We start from the raw sequence: 17,863 nt of genomic DNA on the forward strand, positions 1-17,863 counted from the left end.
TTATTATAATGTTTTAAAAATAAAAAAAAAAGAAATATGGCAGCCTCAATTTAGCAAAAAATTCAGCCCCATATAGTTGGGTTTTGTGGGCTAGTTTCAAGGTGTAACCCCTTCTAAACACTTCCAAAGCCCAACCCATTGAAACCCTAATCCTTCCCCCTATAAATACCACTTATAACCAGCCTCCCTACCACTTTTGCAACACTAAAAACTCTCAAAACATCCTCCAAACCGTAGCTGAAAGCAAAGGTTCGAGCAGATTGACACCCCTTCACGAAAATGAGCATAACTCACTCAATTCTTATCCGATTCACTTGATTCTTTTTCCTACTTGCTTGGATAATCATGGGGTTCGATTCCTAGACTTCTCCTTGGAGAAATCAGACCTGGAAATGCCCCGAAATAGTCCATAAACTTTCTGTTTGATTTTTATGTTCTTCAAAACTTGTTTAAACCTATGCAACTTGTGTCTAACACATCTCATGCCTATGTCCTAATGCTTACAACTTATCCCATGGTTGGTTAAGCTTAAAAACAAGGTTGAGACATTTGAAATCAGAGGATTAAACCTCATAAACTTGGTGTTTTGTCTAGGGTTTCAACCCACAAATCATGTCAAACGTAGTCTTTGATACATGAGTGATTATGGAACAACTGGGGTTGTCCAAACATACAATCCTCACATGATTTGATGATTTCTGTTAGTTAATTTACTTTACATACATGTAATGACCTTAGTTCATGACCCTCCTTGGTTGTTTTTACATCAAGTGTAGTGGTGAACATCAAAGGGGTACCTAAATGGAAGCCTTGTCTTCCTACCCCATCCATGACACCCATGACTCAACTTGAGGTACCTAAATGAAGATGTAATCTTCTACCTCTTACTTGAATACTTGAACATTTGGACTTAATAATATGTGTATATTATACAACCTAAATACTATCTATGTACACTCGAATCTTTGATATTGAAATCATATTCATTTGTCAAAGTAGTAGGTTATCATCTAAGGACCTAAACCTTGTTATGATTCTTATGGGTGTTCAACTCATGAAATCATTATAACCCTTGTGGTTACCAAGTGTCATACAAGTGTTATGTGTGAAGATGAATATTTTGATATAATATGTTCATGTCACTTTCATTACGAATCTCGACTCTAAACATGCTTGAACTTAAACCTTTACGCATTTAACCTTCCAACCTCGTCAACTTTGTCACATTGGATAGTCGGAAAACATATGCAAACTTTGTGAGTATACTCGTATTTCCCCCTTTTTACTTTTACCACTTTGGGGTGTAACATGTTTATCTATCAACAAACTTACACATGAACATTTTGCTTAAACACATGAACATTCCTACAACATACTTGTATACGTGATGACTTGATGCTTTAAACTTGGATTTATCTTATGTGTTGAATTTATCATTAACTTCGTACGAGCCAAACCGTGACATATGTAGCGCTATAGGATTAACGACCCACCCCTTTATCTCGGTTATGTCATGAGCATATTGCGTTTCTTTGGTTTGATATGTTAGACACATACCATATTTAAAGGCTTATCTTGAATCACATGCTTGCTATGAGGAATTGTTCAAAACTTATCTTTTGCTATGTACGTATCAAACTTGTATACTCGCCTTTGCTTTTGCATTGAACTTTATTTTAACATGTTACAGGTGGATGTTGACGATGCATGGAATCTAGTAGGATGCTTAGATACACACTTAGAAAGAATTGTAATTGTATTGTATCATTTTATTATTCATGTTGTTGTACTTTGTTTCAAAACCTTGTACTTGATTATTTAGAAATGAAATGAAATGATTATTTAAATACTTGTCACAATTATTAACGTTATGATGTCTCGAGCAATCTTCACATTTCGTCTCATCCCGATGTTTCCGCCATTGGTTGGGGTGTGACAAGTACTTGTAACGAAGATCCTGGTACATTTTATCGGCACCGGGATGAATAGAATACCGGGATTTGTGGGCTTCGTCCATTATAATCTTTCGCAAATCGGTCCGCTTAGGGATCCAAATTCGATCCAGATAATAGAAAATCCCATTTGCTATGCTTACAAGCTGAGCTCCATCGTGATAAATCCTCTCTTTCTTCAAAGTGCGTTCATTAAAACAAGCATGCTGGGCTTCGCGGATGAGGGTTTCGAGATCATGCTGGGCTTGGGTATTGCACATACTGAGCAAATAACTCCATTTGCTGAGCGCGTCGGCAACAACATTTGCCTTGCCTGGGTGATAACGAATCTCACGGTCGTAATCGTTAAGAAGTTCTACCCATCGGCGTTGACGCATGTTAAGTTCCTTCTGATTGAAGATGTGTTGTAAACTCCTGTGATCGGTGAAGATCATACACTTGGTACCATACAGGTAGTGTCGCCAAATCTTCAATGCAAAAACAACTGCGCCTAGCTCAAGATCATGGGTTGTATAGTTCTTCTCGTGGATTTTGAGCTGACGAGATGCGTAAGCTATAACCTTGTCCCGTTGCATGAGAACACAGCCGAGACCAAGGTTGGAAGCATCACAATAGACAATGAAATCGTTGTTTCCGTCGGGCAATGTGAGGACAGGAGCATTGCAAAGCATATGCTTGAGGGCTTGAAAGGCAGACTCCTGTTCAGTTCCCCAAACAAAAGGCGTGTCCTTACGAGTAAGAGCGGTAAGCGGCATAGCGATCTTAGAGAATCCTTCGATAAATCGCCGATAATAGCCCGCTAGTCCGAGAAAAGAACGAACTTCGGACGGGCTCTTAGGCGTAATCCAGCTCTTAACTGCTTCAATCTTCGCGGGATCGACATGAATACCCTGACTGTTAACGATGTGACCCAGAAACTGAACCTCCTCCAGCCAGAATTCGCACTTGGAGAACTTGGCGTAGAGTTGATTCCCCTGGAGTAGCTCGAGAACCAAACGTAGATGTTGCGTGTGTTCGGTCTTTGACTTAGAATAGATCAAGACATCGTCGATGAACATGATGACGAAACGGTCTAGAAATGGCTTACACACGTGATCCATCAGATCCATGAAAACCGCGGGTGCGTTAGTTAACCCAAAAGGCATAACAACGAATTCATAATGGCCGTATTGAGTACGAAAAGCGGTTTTGGGGATGTCTTCCTCTTGAATGCGCAATTGATGATAGCCTGAACGTAGATCGATCGTCGAGAAACACTTGGCACCTTGCAGCTGATCAAATAAGTCATCGATTCGAGGCAAGGGTAATGGTTCTTGACGGTTAGCTTATTCAACTCTCGATAATCGATGCACATCCTGAACGACCCATCCTTCTTTTTAACGAAAAGGACTGGCGCGCCCCAAGGAGAAGTGCTCGGGCGAATAAAGCCTTTTTTAAGTAACTCCTGGAGTTGGTTTGAGAGTTCCCGCATTTCGGATGGCGCAATTCGATAAGGGGCTTTGGCTACGGGATTCGCTCCAGGAATGAGGTCGATACGAAAGTCGATATCACGACTTGGCGGTAGTCCAGGAAGATCATCAGGAAAAACCTGAGGAAATTCACGGACCACTGGAACGTCTTTAACTTCGGCCTTCTTTTTCTTTTCCTTCTCCGCTACTACAATGTTGGCCAAGAAAGCACTGTATTCCTTGCGGAGATACTTGCTAGCATAGATGCATGACATGAGTTTGAGACATTTCGAAGCTGTTTCACCGTACACACATAATAGATCACCATTAGCGAGCGAGAATCGAATCATCTTATCAAAACACACAACTTCAGCATAGTTTTCGCGAAGAAAGTCCATGCCTACTATGATGTCGAAACCTCCGAGTTGCATAGCAATAAGGTCGATTGGGAAGATGTGATTGTTGAGCTCGAGAGTACAATCACGGAGAACAGAGTTAACGACGTCAGTTCTTCCATTAGCGGCTTCGACTTCGAATGACGAGGGGAGATAAGAGCGCTTACGACTAAGGAGCTTCTCGAATTCAAACGACACAAAGCAGTTATCGGCTCCAGTATCAAACAAACATGAGGCATAAATACCATTCACAAGGAACGTACCATTAACCACGTTGTTGTCAGCCTGGGCTTGACGAGCATTGATGTTGAAGGTTCTGGCATGGGCTGCTTGTTGCTGCAGCTGAGGCTGCTGCTGCTGCTGTTGGGGCTCTTGTTTCACCACCCTGTTTGGGCACATGTTTGCAAAATGGTTAGGATCACCACATGCAAAGCAGACTCGAGCATTGATCGCGGGTGCTTGAGTTGCGGGTTGGCCTTGAGGGGCTGGGAGTAGAGCTTGATGAGCGGCGGCAGGAGCTGCGGTGTTTCAGGGACCATAGCGACAGTTCGCAGTGAAATGACCGTAGAGATTGCAGTAAGCGCAGAAACGACAGGCAATTTCCACTGGATGATGATATGAGCATGTTGGGCAGAGCGGGTGGGGACCTGTGTAAGCACGCTTTGCTGGCGGTGCATTGGTCACTGGAGCTGGTCGGTGATGAGACTGCTGCTGAGCCGGTACGGCTTGCAAAGGAGCGGCAGTTGTCGTAACGGCACAGTTCTTGCTGGAGCTGCTGTTGTTGTGCTTCTTCTTGCGACGTGATGACTTGGATGGTTGAGCAGTGGAGGTGTCGGCGGTCGGTGCAGTAGTAGCTTGATGCAGAGACTTGGACGGCTTATCCTAGAAACCAGACTTTACCCGCTTGTCATTGATCTCAGCGACAAGCAAGTAAGTCTCCTCAATTGATGATGTCTTGGCGACATGAACAAAGTCGGCTACACAATCAGGTAGAGCTCGAATGTACTTCTTGATGGCCATGTCTGGAGTCTTGACTTGATCGAGACAGATAATGCTAAGCTGCTTGAAGCGAGCAGTTAAAGCAGCGTTGTCTCCGTCCTTCTGCTTGATGTTCCAAAACTCGTCCTCCAGCTTTTGGCGTTCATGGGGAGGGCAGAATTCGTCCATCATGATGGCCTTCAGCTCTTCCCAAGTCAGCTCATAAGCTGCATCATTCCCGCGTTTCTTTCATTCGGCCGTCCACCAGTCTAGAGCTCGGTACTGGAAGACACAGGTCGCATTGAGGGTACGGATATTTTCAAGACAGCCTCTTTGGCGCAGAGTGACTTCAACCGAATCGAACCATTGAAACATGGCGGTAGGGCCATCTTCTCCGGTAAACTCTTTTGGTCCGCATGCCTTGAACTGTTTGAAATTGAAAATGGTCTTGTTAGCATCTTTAGGAGCATCGGTCCGCGACTCCTCAAACGACTTGCTGACGTTTTCATACACCTCGCTCACAGCTTTTGCCACTTGCTTGGCGATGATAGCAGCGAGACGCTTGTCTCTCTTCTCTTGGCAGGCAAGAGGGGTTCGGTGTCCAGATGACGACATGGTCTGCAACGGACATTGTCGTAGGTCTCAGACACAACAAATCGAATCTCACCTCACACGTCTATTACTTATTAAAGCTTAGGAACACGTCGAAACACGTATCACATTAACACGTAGGCACATAACCACAGATTCACGTAGTCACAGAAGCACATAAGCACGTAGATCACAGAAACACAGAAGCACAGAAACACAGAAACATAGAAGCACATACGCATTCAGTCACCGAGGCTGTCAGAATACAGAAACCTATCATTCAAAGCTCACGTGTCGTTCGTATATATCGGTCACGTATAGCGTATCGGGTAGTATAGTATGATCGTATAGCATGTCGAGTATAGTATAAGCGTATATTGTAGCGTAATTTCGTCTAGATTTGCAGCGACTTGTTAGCGTGTTGAGATAGAAGAGCAATGCGAGTCGTGTGTGTTGATCGAAGTGATAGCAAAAATCGAATAATTCTCCAAAAATTTAAACACATAAACACATAAATCACATAAAATCGGTGAATTATCAGAGTCAGCAGTTGCGGGCTCAGAATCGAAACACATAAAATCGAGTAATGGATTGTCTGCGGCTATTAGACATCGACTACCCAAAGCGATTCGACTATTCCCAGTAGACTTGTCGTCACTTTTCGACTTTCGGGATCGCGTTTCTGCCTCGATTCTTGGGCATTCAACGCGTATTCCCTAGGTCATACTTGTGAGTTCAGGTCTTTGGAGTCCGTCAAGGCTTTGGTGAGATAAATAAAAAATCCGGAACAAGTTGTCAAGGTTAGGGTTTCACCCCTCGCTTAGCAACTTCTTCCTTGTTTTAGTAAAATTGAGGAGATTATTCATCAAAATATGGATTTCACTCCTGATTTGGTATAATTCTCCTCGTTCGTTATCGAAAATAATGTGGAAATCATTGATAAATTGATAAAATCAGCATTGACCAAACAATTTAGTCGAGAGTTTGCGGCTTTCACACCTAATCTCGACTAAATCGCTTGACTCTATTTGAAAATTCGAGTGCAGTGATAGCGTAGAATATTAGAATATAGCACATAAGTTTGGTCTATTGGTTCCTAACTATAGTCTAGGTCTCTAAGAGAGCGACCCGGACTAGGTCGTGTCTAGCCTAATTCCCTATAGTTATGGCTCTGATACCAATCTGTCACACCCCAACCGATGGCGGAATCATCGGGGCATGGCACTGAGCGAAACAGATTGTCCAGAAGTTTCCACAACAACTATCATTAGTATTTAGTTCAAATAATACGTCCCATACCGTATCCCAAATAATAAAACAAGTTATTACAAATAAGCATCTAGTCAAATATACTGTTCCGACAACTCAGATTTAAATAAAAATATAAATATTGTTCAAATGCCTCTAGAGACTCGATCTGCAAGATCTACAGACAACTATGCTCTAGACGCTTATTCCTAGCTCGCCTTCCTAGCAGATAAGCATCCTAATTGCCTGTCACATACGTTAAAATAAAGTCAATACATAAAATGTAAAGGTGAGCATACAAGTTTAATAATAGCATATAGAGTTCGAAATAGTTTACGCATAACCAGCACGTACACAGAGGAAAACGAAGCATGTTAATTATCGACATGGATCTATCGATACCAATGACTGCGGGTTGACTGTCCGAGACAGTTCGGAATACATGATTACCACCGTAATCCATGCAAGTAATTGTCCTTAACAACCCCCGTGTGAACGGGTGCTGAGTCCAAACTATAGTACTACGTCGTTAAGGCAGGTAGACAGCATTCCACGTGTAAACATAACAACAAGCATTCATTTAGTCACGTAATACATGCAGAACGGTTAGCGTTTAAATAATTGAGTAGTGTGTTCGATTGTGATTTTTGATAAGTAACGTATGTAACACCCAAAAGTGCTAAAGCAAAAAGGGTTCGAGTATACTCACAGCGATTGATTGATGGATGGAAGGGAGCGCTTGAGAATAGGGTTAGCTTGAATAGTTCGATAGTATAGTGATGAGTAACGCGTAAAAATGGAAACAAGTGATGATGGGTCGAACAGCCTGGTCGATCGAACTGGAGGTTCGATCGAACGGGTTGTTCGTTCGGTTAGACACTCCGTTCGGACAGCCTGTTCGATCAGCCGGTAGGCTCGATCGGTTGTACTGTTCGAGTGGATTGTTTCTTCCCTTGTGTAGGATGTGTTTGTGTATGATGGCTTGACCTTTTGAAGTTTTCGTTGTAGTATTTGAGAACATTGAAGTGTTCTTACCTTTCAGGTCGATCGATCGAACTGGCCATTCGATCGGCCGGCTTAACCGATCGGTTAGACACTTCGGTAGTAAGTCCTCAGCTGGATGTCACCTGATCGAACAGCATGTTCGATCGGCTGGCACTCCAATACGTCGAACGAGTTGAAAAATCGATTAAGGGTTGAAGCATAGTATCTCATGATCCGATGAGTAATGTTATCGAACAGCTCATTCGATCAAACATCACTTCGTTCAATACTATACATCATGAAATTGTCAAAGTGTGGGGCCATGTGCTAACCGATCGGCTGGCCTGGTCGATCGGCTGACATGTCCGATCGGTTGGGCTGTTCATTCGAACAGCCTGTTCGATCGGTCAGCATCCTGACCTGGTCGGCCTGTTCATCTAACACTTGGCTGTTCTGATTGTTTGACATTATATTGAGATACTTTGACAACGAGTTGAACCATGGCACCTTCGTTCTTACTTGTTTCCCCTGCTCGGACAGGAATCACCCAAGTCCGGCCTGTGAACGGTTCGGAACGGAGTTTATAGTTTAACCCGAAATCGGTGAATCTCATAGATAGAATCCGAATCTTGAACCATTTGACCATTAGGATGATTGGTGAGTTGGCTCAAGCTCCGTTTCTACCGGTTTGAAGGCATTGAGTGTAAAAGAGTTGAAAGAAAGTTGGAAAATCCATCTTTCAATCCTTCACACTATGTAAATGTTCAGATCTGTGGTAGATCTTTGTGTTTTTATGTGGAAATCGGCTAGATCCATGTGATTCTTGGTGGATTGAGGCCAAAACATGAAGTTCTTGAAGAACACCATGATGACATCATCCTAGAATGCTTAGATCTGGATGATTTCACGGTTAGAAATCAAGATTTGAAAGACAGAAAGGTGTAGGAGTGTGTATTGATCAAGAAAGTACAAGATTTAGGATAAAAACTTACCGAAATCGGAAGAAATCTGAGAAAAGAAGGGGAGCACGAGCTGGTCGGTCAGAGGGTTTCCAAAAGTGGAAAGAATGACAATGACAGGCCTATTTATAGGCTTCCCAAAGAGGAAAGGGCTGGCCGATCGGCCAGGCATCCCGATCGGACAGCCTGCTCGATCGGACAGTCCGTCCTATCGGCTGGGCTGTTCGATCGGCTAGGAGCCTGATCGATCCACGGCCTGTTTCGAGTGTTCGGTGCGACGATTTTTGATATTTCGATTTCGATTGAAGACGATACGAGTACGAGAGAGTTTCCTATTCAAATTACTTTTAATCCCAACCACTATATCTACATACAAGCATCTACATTCCATATTCGATTTCGATTTCGATTGAGTTTCGAGTTTCGAGTTTCGATTCGATTGATCACCACACATAGCATAAGGTAAACACGCACAGGTAACACATAAGGCACACACACACGTAATATAACACCAAATTCGCATAGTTCGAGTTTCGAGTTCGATTAGCTTGATTATTGATTGGTTAACTTTATCGCATTGTTACCTCCTACTATTCATAGTCGTAAATCGTTTTATGTCGGTTAAACATTCGATTACTTCGATTTCTCTGATTAACAACACTTACTCCACATAATACAATTTAAAGCATAGAATAGACTAGTTACAGTCAAAGAAGTCAAACTCAACTTGGACTTTGACTTTGACTTTGACATTCGAAAACACGGGGTGTTACACTATAGCTGCGGCAATTAGTCCCTGGAGTTCCGCCTCAGTAGTAGGCAGGTGTGCGTTTCGTCGTGGAGGCATCTTCTAAAAGATGATCATGTTGGCCAGGTCATAGTAAGTATAGTAAATATGCTTATATAATAATATCCATCAACCTCATAACACATAACATCCCATGTTATAATATAACACAAATAATTCAACAAAGCATGTAGTGAGAACGTTGCCATTGAGCTTTCATTAATCATGACCACAATAGAGTTTTTACATGTTTTATAGTACATCATACATCAAAATAAGATCATAGGGTTACATCACCCCCAAAATACATGTAATATACAAAATTTGGAAACCCTAAAACAATAAATTTTTTTTAGTGAGATGTCTGATCTTAAATGAGTATGACACATGGTTAAATCGATTAAATGATTATCGTTACATGTCGAACATTATTTTCTAGTAAGTATTAGTTAACGATATTGCATTTTTTTTTACTATTAATAATTATACATGTCTTTTGTTATTAATGGTATTGTAATGTAATTTAATAGTTTAGGGTCTTTTATAATTTAAACTAAAGCAAAAGGTTTGTTTTGTAAATTCAAATCAAAGCTTTCATCTTCTCTAATTAAAGAAAATCTTAACCTACATCCTCAACAAAACCCTCGCCGCAACCTATTTCGTAACCGGTGACATTTGAACTTTTGCTTGCAATCATCAGTTGTATTAGTTGTATTGAACGTGCTTGAATCAAATTCACACACACACCCACCTCTGACCTATTTTGAGCCTTCGCCGCATTGATCGGAGCCACACATCATCGCCAAGCCATCATCTTGTTTTGGTGTGAACCAGCAACCGCCATCGCGTTCCGCCACAACCACCACTACTTAATAGTTCTCTAGTCTACACCACGTGCCGCCAGTTGTTGTGGCCGCCATCATTAGCCTCGGATCAGATTGCTTGTCACAAGCCGTTGCCTTTATTGTCGCCACCGTCCGATACCACCGCAACCCTTAACACCACTTGCAAAAGCCTTCGGAATCCAAGCCGCCGCAACTCTCACATGTCCGTTAAACCGCCGCCGTCACCGCCACCTGACTAGTTTTCACTTACTCGTGCTCTAATATGTTCGATTTATCATATCTATTGAGGTAATTCTTTCGAGTTCTTGTTGATCTGTTCAAACGTATAATGGGTTGGATGTTTTGTTTTCCGGCGACTCAGTATTGATTTTCCGGCGACTCAGTATTGAGAGAGAAAGATAAGCATCTGTTTGTTCTATCGAATGTGTGTGTGTTGGGTGTCGTGTGTGTTTTGTGTGTGATGTGTGTGTTTTGATTGCACTGCATGCGTGAGTGTGTTTGTGTTTGTACGTGTGTGTGAGTTTAGTGTAGGTTGCATGTGAGTGATTGTATGTATTGTTATTGGGTGCTGATGTGTTAAAGAGTTATATATATACTCTATATGTGTGTATTAGTGTATGTATTCATGTCATACTTTTTTTTTCTTTTTTTAACAAACAAATGATTTAAGATTTACATTAAATTAAATTATTTTTTTTGTGAATGTTAGCTACGGGTAAGTCCAGTTTACGATCGCCGGGAAATTCAACAAAATACCTTTTAATTTAATAATTAAGCGTAATAAAACTAATCTTAAAGATACGGGGTTTAGGTTTGCATAATTTTTTGGGGACGACTTGACTTGTGGATTTCCATTTTTCTTGCTAACTAAGGTACGGATTCTGTTTTTCTTTCATCGTCGTATACTTTTATTTTCGTTACTCGTTCGTACGGATTCGTGACCTTTACATCGTAGTATACCTTTATTCATTATTTTCGTTACTCGTTGGTGCCGATTTTTTTTAATCTTGCTATCATAGTATTTTTCTGTGTCTGTTACCTTGTAGTACGGATTTTTGTCTCTGTCTTAAAGTGTTATGTTCATGATTCGATACCTATATTCGTTTGATATGTGATACCTTATAGGAGTCGGTTTGGTTGTTTGTTTATTAATGTGTTGTAGCATTCCATACCTCAGACTTGTATCATGGTCGCATGTTCCTGTTAGTATCATTTTCAGTTGCCTGTAAACTATTTATAAGGCCTTAGTATTTGTACTCTATCACCCAAGCATGTCTGGCTTGTCATTTGGGCGTCAACGGCATGGCACTTATCGTGACAGTGCGTAATCAAAGTTCACGGCGTCTCTAGCGTGTGCTTGTGTAGCACCTTGGCCACTGGAGGCGTATAGATCGATCTTAGCTCTGAGTTTGAGTTTGTTTGTCTGGAGATGGAATAATGGGTGAACGCCACACTCACCATCTCATAGGTGCATGGACTAGCTAGCTGTGTACCAGTCTGTTCTGTTTATGGCTTTAGGTGCTTCTGTGTTACACGACTTAGTTGTTGATATATCTGTCGTGTAAGTTAGTATACGTTTCTGTATGTGAATATGTTCAGTATCTGTTCTGATATGTTTGATATGTTTCGTACGCATCTGATTATGTTTCCGATCAGTATTGGATTAAGTATGCTTCTGACTATGTTCAGTGTCCGATTCTGTCATGTATTAGTTATGTCTGTTTCGACTCAGTATCTGTACCGGTTTGTATCAGTTTCATCTCAGTATCAGTCTTGATTTAGATTTAGATTCGGTGTTATACGTTTAGTTTATATCCGTCAGTACATGTCTTCAGTATTTGATTCAATATCTGTTCTTTTATTGCCGTTGGATCTGTCTTTATTTCGTGTCGATTCTCTCAATCGGTTTAAGTAATTTTGTTAGGATTTTATTATTCTACATATGAACTTAGATTATCTAAAGTATTTTGTTTACTAAGTAATAATCTCTAAAGTTATAAAATAGTTATTTTGACTAAATAATAACTTATGAATATTGATTAGTTAAAATATAGGAATTTGAATCTAAACGTGTATTTAAAGATAGTAGTTCGACAATTCTTTTCTTTTAAAGATCATGAGATTTGAAATGGTATTTAAAATGTTTTGTCTTAGCTATTTGTTTTGTTTCTGTTTCCCGTGTCGTTTTACGGAATTGTCGAAAGTGTTTCATTCGGAAGTCCAGATTATTTAAATTATTCTATTTTTAGAATATAACTTTTCAAAGTTAGAAAATTAGTTCTTTTGTCCAATGATGATCTGCTATGAAATATGATAATCTATTTTATGTTGATGAACTTCAAACGTTCAATATAAGAAAATAGCTTTGCCAAGTATCTTGTTTTAAAAATAATAGCATTATTAAACGTTGTTCAAACTTTCCGTTAGTCACTAGTTTTTGATTTGTTCAAATGATTCATTTACAAACGATAAGTTAGAAATTTTTCTTGTTATACGAATACTATATTATTTAAATGATATTTTGAAATAAGTCCGTTTATACAAGATAAAATACTTTTGACATCATGGTCAACGATGTATCACTTTCTAGTTTCCACATCGGTTTTGTGTTGGTTAAGTAACAGTTATGTATATGTCAGCCTTTTGTTTCCATATCAGTTTCCATCACAGTTTCAGATCGGATCCTGTATCGGTTTTTGTATCAGTCCTGTACCTGCATCTATTTTCAGTACTCGTGTTAGTAACCGACTCAGTTCTGTTATGAAGTGTTTTCTTCCGCTGATATGACTTTACTTGTACTGTTGATTTCTCCGTTACTGAGCAATTTTTGGCTCAACCGTATTTTTCTTTTTGTGTCTTTCCTATTTGTTTTACAGGTAATATGGGATGATCTGGGATTTCAGTGAGGAGCGTTAGGAAGTTGTTGGCCAAGATTCTTTATTTCAGTAATGTAATAAATGTAATTAGGATCTTTTATTTAATGTTATGGATTGGTTTTTAGTTTTGATATCTGTAAGAGTGACACGTCAGCCCTAGCGGGGTTGGGGTGTTACAATACAAGTCAGTCTACACTAATCATATACAAAAGTGTGGTCTTCCAAAAGTCTTTGTCTGTTGGCCCAATTGCGACTTTCTCACCAAAAACAATCTACCTGCACTAAACCAAAATATAGCTACGCTGATGGCGGAGGAGGAGGAGGAAGATAAGAGAAAAGCAGATGGCGCATGTGCACCCAATCCTCCTCAAGGGCATGAATAACACGCAGCAAATAGGCAATCTGCTGCTCAGGTGTAAGGAAACAAACATGAAAATCAGGGGGTAGCGGGAGGGGAGCGTGTGGTGCGGCAAAAGGAGTCTGATAGTGAAATGGGGGACGTGGAGTCCTCTCTAACTCCCCGACTCGACGACTCAGAGCATCCTGTTGTAGCTGCAGGGATGCAAGTATATCCTCTGTAGTGTACCCGACATGGAAAGGGTGATACAGGTCTGATAACGGCATAACAATGGGCGAAGACCACAGAAACGGCTCGCCCGAAGGTATAAAAGATGGTGTAGTGTGAGGGAACTGGGACATGAACGGAACAGATGACGATACGGATGGAACAAAAGCAGGTTGCTGCCTCGATGAACCCTCCCCAAGACGAGGTGGAGGAATATCCTGGAGGAATGTGATAGGAAGGTCGGAGCGCTGGACATCAGTGATATGTGGGTGGAAAAACGGAACATCAATAGGTGTGGAAACAGGTGCTACAGGAGGAGTGACTGGTAGCACATACGGGGGATAATCATCATCATCGATGCACCCGTTGTGGGTATCGGCGTATCGAGGGTCGACATGCATGGCAAATAGTGCATGGTCGACAACAGGTGGTGCAAGAGCGGGTGCATTAGCAATAGGAACATCCGCCACGGGTGGCGCAACAGTGGGAATATCATCAATAGGTGGTGCAAGGGCTGGTGCATCCGCAAGAACAGGGTCGTACACTGGTACAGGATCAGGAGCAATAATAGGCTCTGGTGCCACAACAGGCTCAGGGTCAGCAAAGTCCATATCAAAGTCGGCAGGTATATCAAGAAACTGATCAATAGGAGCCACTGGTGCCTCCAAGGGCTAGTCAACAGGAATAAACTTGATCTCGTGATCGGGATCAAAATCAGGAGGAAACACTAGATCAAACTCGTCCTCGAACTCATGATCAAACCCAAACTCGTGAGGTGAACCAGGTACAGCTGACATCGCTACGTCTGAGTCAGCATCAGAAGAGTGGTGCTGCACACCCAGGGTGTGCAAAGAAGAGGATGCCACAGACTCAAACGATTCTAGACCAGGTGAATCAGCAGGAGCCTCCTCCACGGGAGCCTCAGCAACAGGAATGACGACATCATCAGTAATCGGGGCCCCACCCTCATGGTCATCTTCAGAGGGACCCTCAACGAAAAGATCGATGTCGTCATCGGACACAACATCGAGTGGCAAATCCTCTACGGGAAATGCGGCAAGTGGAACACGAGCAGGGATCTCAGCAAGAGGTAGTTCCCCAACTAGAATGCCATCAGCAGGCTGAACCTCATCCCCAAAGTCGGGCAGAGCGAAAGGCTGAAAATCATCATCATCCGTGCTCGTGGTATCTGACGTGTAAACCTCTCCCTCGGATAGTATCCCATCATCCGATATAATCGCCATGGGGTCCAATGTATCTGATACTCCAGTATCGGAAGAAGAAACCATAGTGTCTGTAACACAACCACACATATGCACATATATCAACATATAATCAAGTAAACATGTAAGTCTCAATAATGCAAGCAAGTAATCATCCTAGTCTTCCCCAGACTATCCCTCCCAGTCTCTTAGACTACCTCTCTGGTCTCTAAGACCAACTCCCTGGTCTCTAAGACCAACCTCCCAGTCTCTAAGACTAAATCCCTGGCCTCTAAGACCAACCTCCCAGTCTCAAACACTAATTCCCTGGCCTCTAAGACCAACCTCCCAGTCTCTAAGACTAAATCCCTGGCCTCTAAGACCAACCTCCCAGTCTCTAAGACTAATTCCCTGGCCTCTAAGACCAACCTCCCAGTCTCTAAGACTAAACCTCCCCAATCTCTAAGATTGAACCCCTCAGTCTCTAAGACTGAACCTCCCCAATCTCTAAGATTGAACCCCTCAGTCTCTAAGACTGAACCTCCCTAGCCTCTAAGGCTGAACTCCTTCAGTCTCTAAGACTGAAATATAAATTTTGGAAATGTGTATTTGTGCCCTTTTGCTTGTGAAATGTTTGTGCCTCGGATCTGGACTTTTAGTGTATGCAATGTAAAAATGTTTGAAAACATTTTCGTGAGAGCCCTAGTGATCATAGTCTAGACTCAAGAAGGAATCCTAGTTCGCTATGATCGAGGCTCTGATACCAAGCTGTCACACCCTGGCTTTTGCGGAAGCGTGGGTTTATTTGGTGTGACCTCTTAATACCATAGCAACAATCACAACAATGCTATATGAAAATAAAACACAAGATGTTCATCCATTCACTAAGTTTAACAATACCATAACACAATTGTTTTGAAACAACTACCCAAATTAAGTTACATCCATGACTTGCTTAAAAATGAGTTCACAACGGACTCAACAAAAGACTCTAAATAAAACGGGGTTTGGAGACATGTGACCCGTCCAGGCAAGGGTTACACCTCCCAAACCCAACAAACTTGGATGACATCTTTATTTATTACGCAGCCTAACGTGCATCACCTGCCAGATCCGATCAATTCCCTGAAATACATGTAGTTTGAAAAATCAACAAAAAGTTGAGCGAGTTCATGTGTATGTGAGTATGTATAAACCTTTATAAACGATGTATGTATAAAAGGTCCCTGGTATGTAGCAATAAGGAAAAAGAGATCACCAATGGGTTGCAAAGCCACTGGTATGTGTGAAATGGTGCAGGAAGTACTCAAACCTAGCAGATTTGTACCGGGCTTCCGGCTGGAAGACATAGTCACCACTATGGGCCGCCCCGACCTCACGGGTGTGGGCTCGCTACACCCAAATAGATCTATCACTCATGTCCATCGGTCCTACGACGAGGATTAATGGCCTTAAGTGTTGTACCCACCACTCACATGATCTAAGTAGTAGACCCTCCTTAAGCTAACCATACCGTGTATAAAAATGTCTGTAATTGTAACATGTATTTCACCCCCGAAGTTGTAAAACTGAAAACAGTTAAAAAGAAAAGGGGGACATGAACTCACTGAAGTGCGTCTCCTGTATCGTACTCAAATCTCCGGTCTCTTCAGCAAATACGACCCCCTACAATGTACTAATGTCTATTAGACGAACGGGCCGTGCCTTGCTTTTGTGTTTCGGGTTTGAGTTAAGTTACTTTTTTATTGTTCCAAGTCATAACTTTTTGTTAAAATAATAATAATTATTTTAACTTAAGTTTTATTTTTAGGATTTCAGAATAATAGTTAGGCAACTATTTCGTGTTCATACTTCTCAAGTAATTTATATATGTATTTCCTTCCCAAGGATAGGGGTATTTATACATGTATTGTTGGTGGTTCCGGAAATAATATATCTTAAACTCCACTTAGAAGAATATATTTAACACGTTTGTCAAAAATAATGTATTCCCAAAGTATATATTTTTCCCAAAAATAATATATTTTCATTCTTTGTGTCCAAATAATATTTACCCAAAATATATTCGTAAAAGTATTTCTGGAATTATAAAACGTGATGGCATTTTGCTAAGTTACATTATTTTGCCCTAAATAATATAACTAGTTCACAAAATAACGAATGATCACACAAGTGTTATAGTATAGAAATATATATTCGAAATATATATTCATCCATTTTTATTTCAGAAAGTCAACCTCCGACACTTGTATTTGTTACAAAAATTATGGCGAAGTTTATATTCAAAACACAAGTTATAAAATATACTTGTAACATTTGCTTGGAAAAATATTTTCTAAGTCTTGAAATTTTTAGAAAATTTCGCCAGAGTTTTCCCTAAAAACGGAGGTGTCCATGCTTACTAGCGTATCTTTTTCTTTTCAAAATCAACCAACAATCATCAACAATCAATTTTTATATTACCAAGAGCAAAAATATATGTGTTACACACTAATCATGAACTTGATATATTTCGAAAACGCGTAGTAACTTGGTAAAGCTTTTAGGGGACTTAGTTACCTTCCAAAGCGTATTTATTTCTTTAAAAATCATTCTCTTAAAATAATTTAGTGTTTACAACTTGTAAACCATTTTTACAAAAATTAAACTCTTGAACTCTTCTTGTAAATAAAAGATTTTCACACTTATTTCACTTCCAAAAATATGTAAGGGTATGTAAAAATCATAATCTTTTAGAGATCGTTTGTTGAACTTGGTTTGTTTACAAAAATCTGTTGTAAAACTTGGATCAACATGATCATCCATCAACTTGTTCACTTATATATTAAGAAAATCATTTTTATTAAAGTTCATGATCAAACTAGAAGGTGGTTATTTTATGTAGCACATAACCACTTTCTATTCTTGTTAAATTCCGAATAGTATTTAACAAGATCTATATGGTGATTAACATCACACAATCAAGAATCATCATAACACTAACAACATACTCATAACAATATCCTACTAGTCACATTTCATCTTCATGTAACT

The sequence above is a fragment of the Helianthus annuus genome, chromosome 5 (genome assembly GCF_002127325.2).
Source record: "Helianthus annuus cultivar XRQ/B chromosome 5, HanXRQr2.0-SUNRISE, whole genome shotgun sequence".
Taxonomy (NCBI): domain Eukaryota; kingdom Viridiplantae; phylum Streptophyta; class Magnoliopsida; order Asterales; family Asteraceae; genus Helianthus; species Helianthus annuus.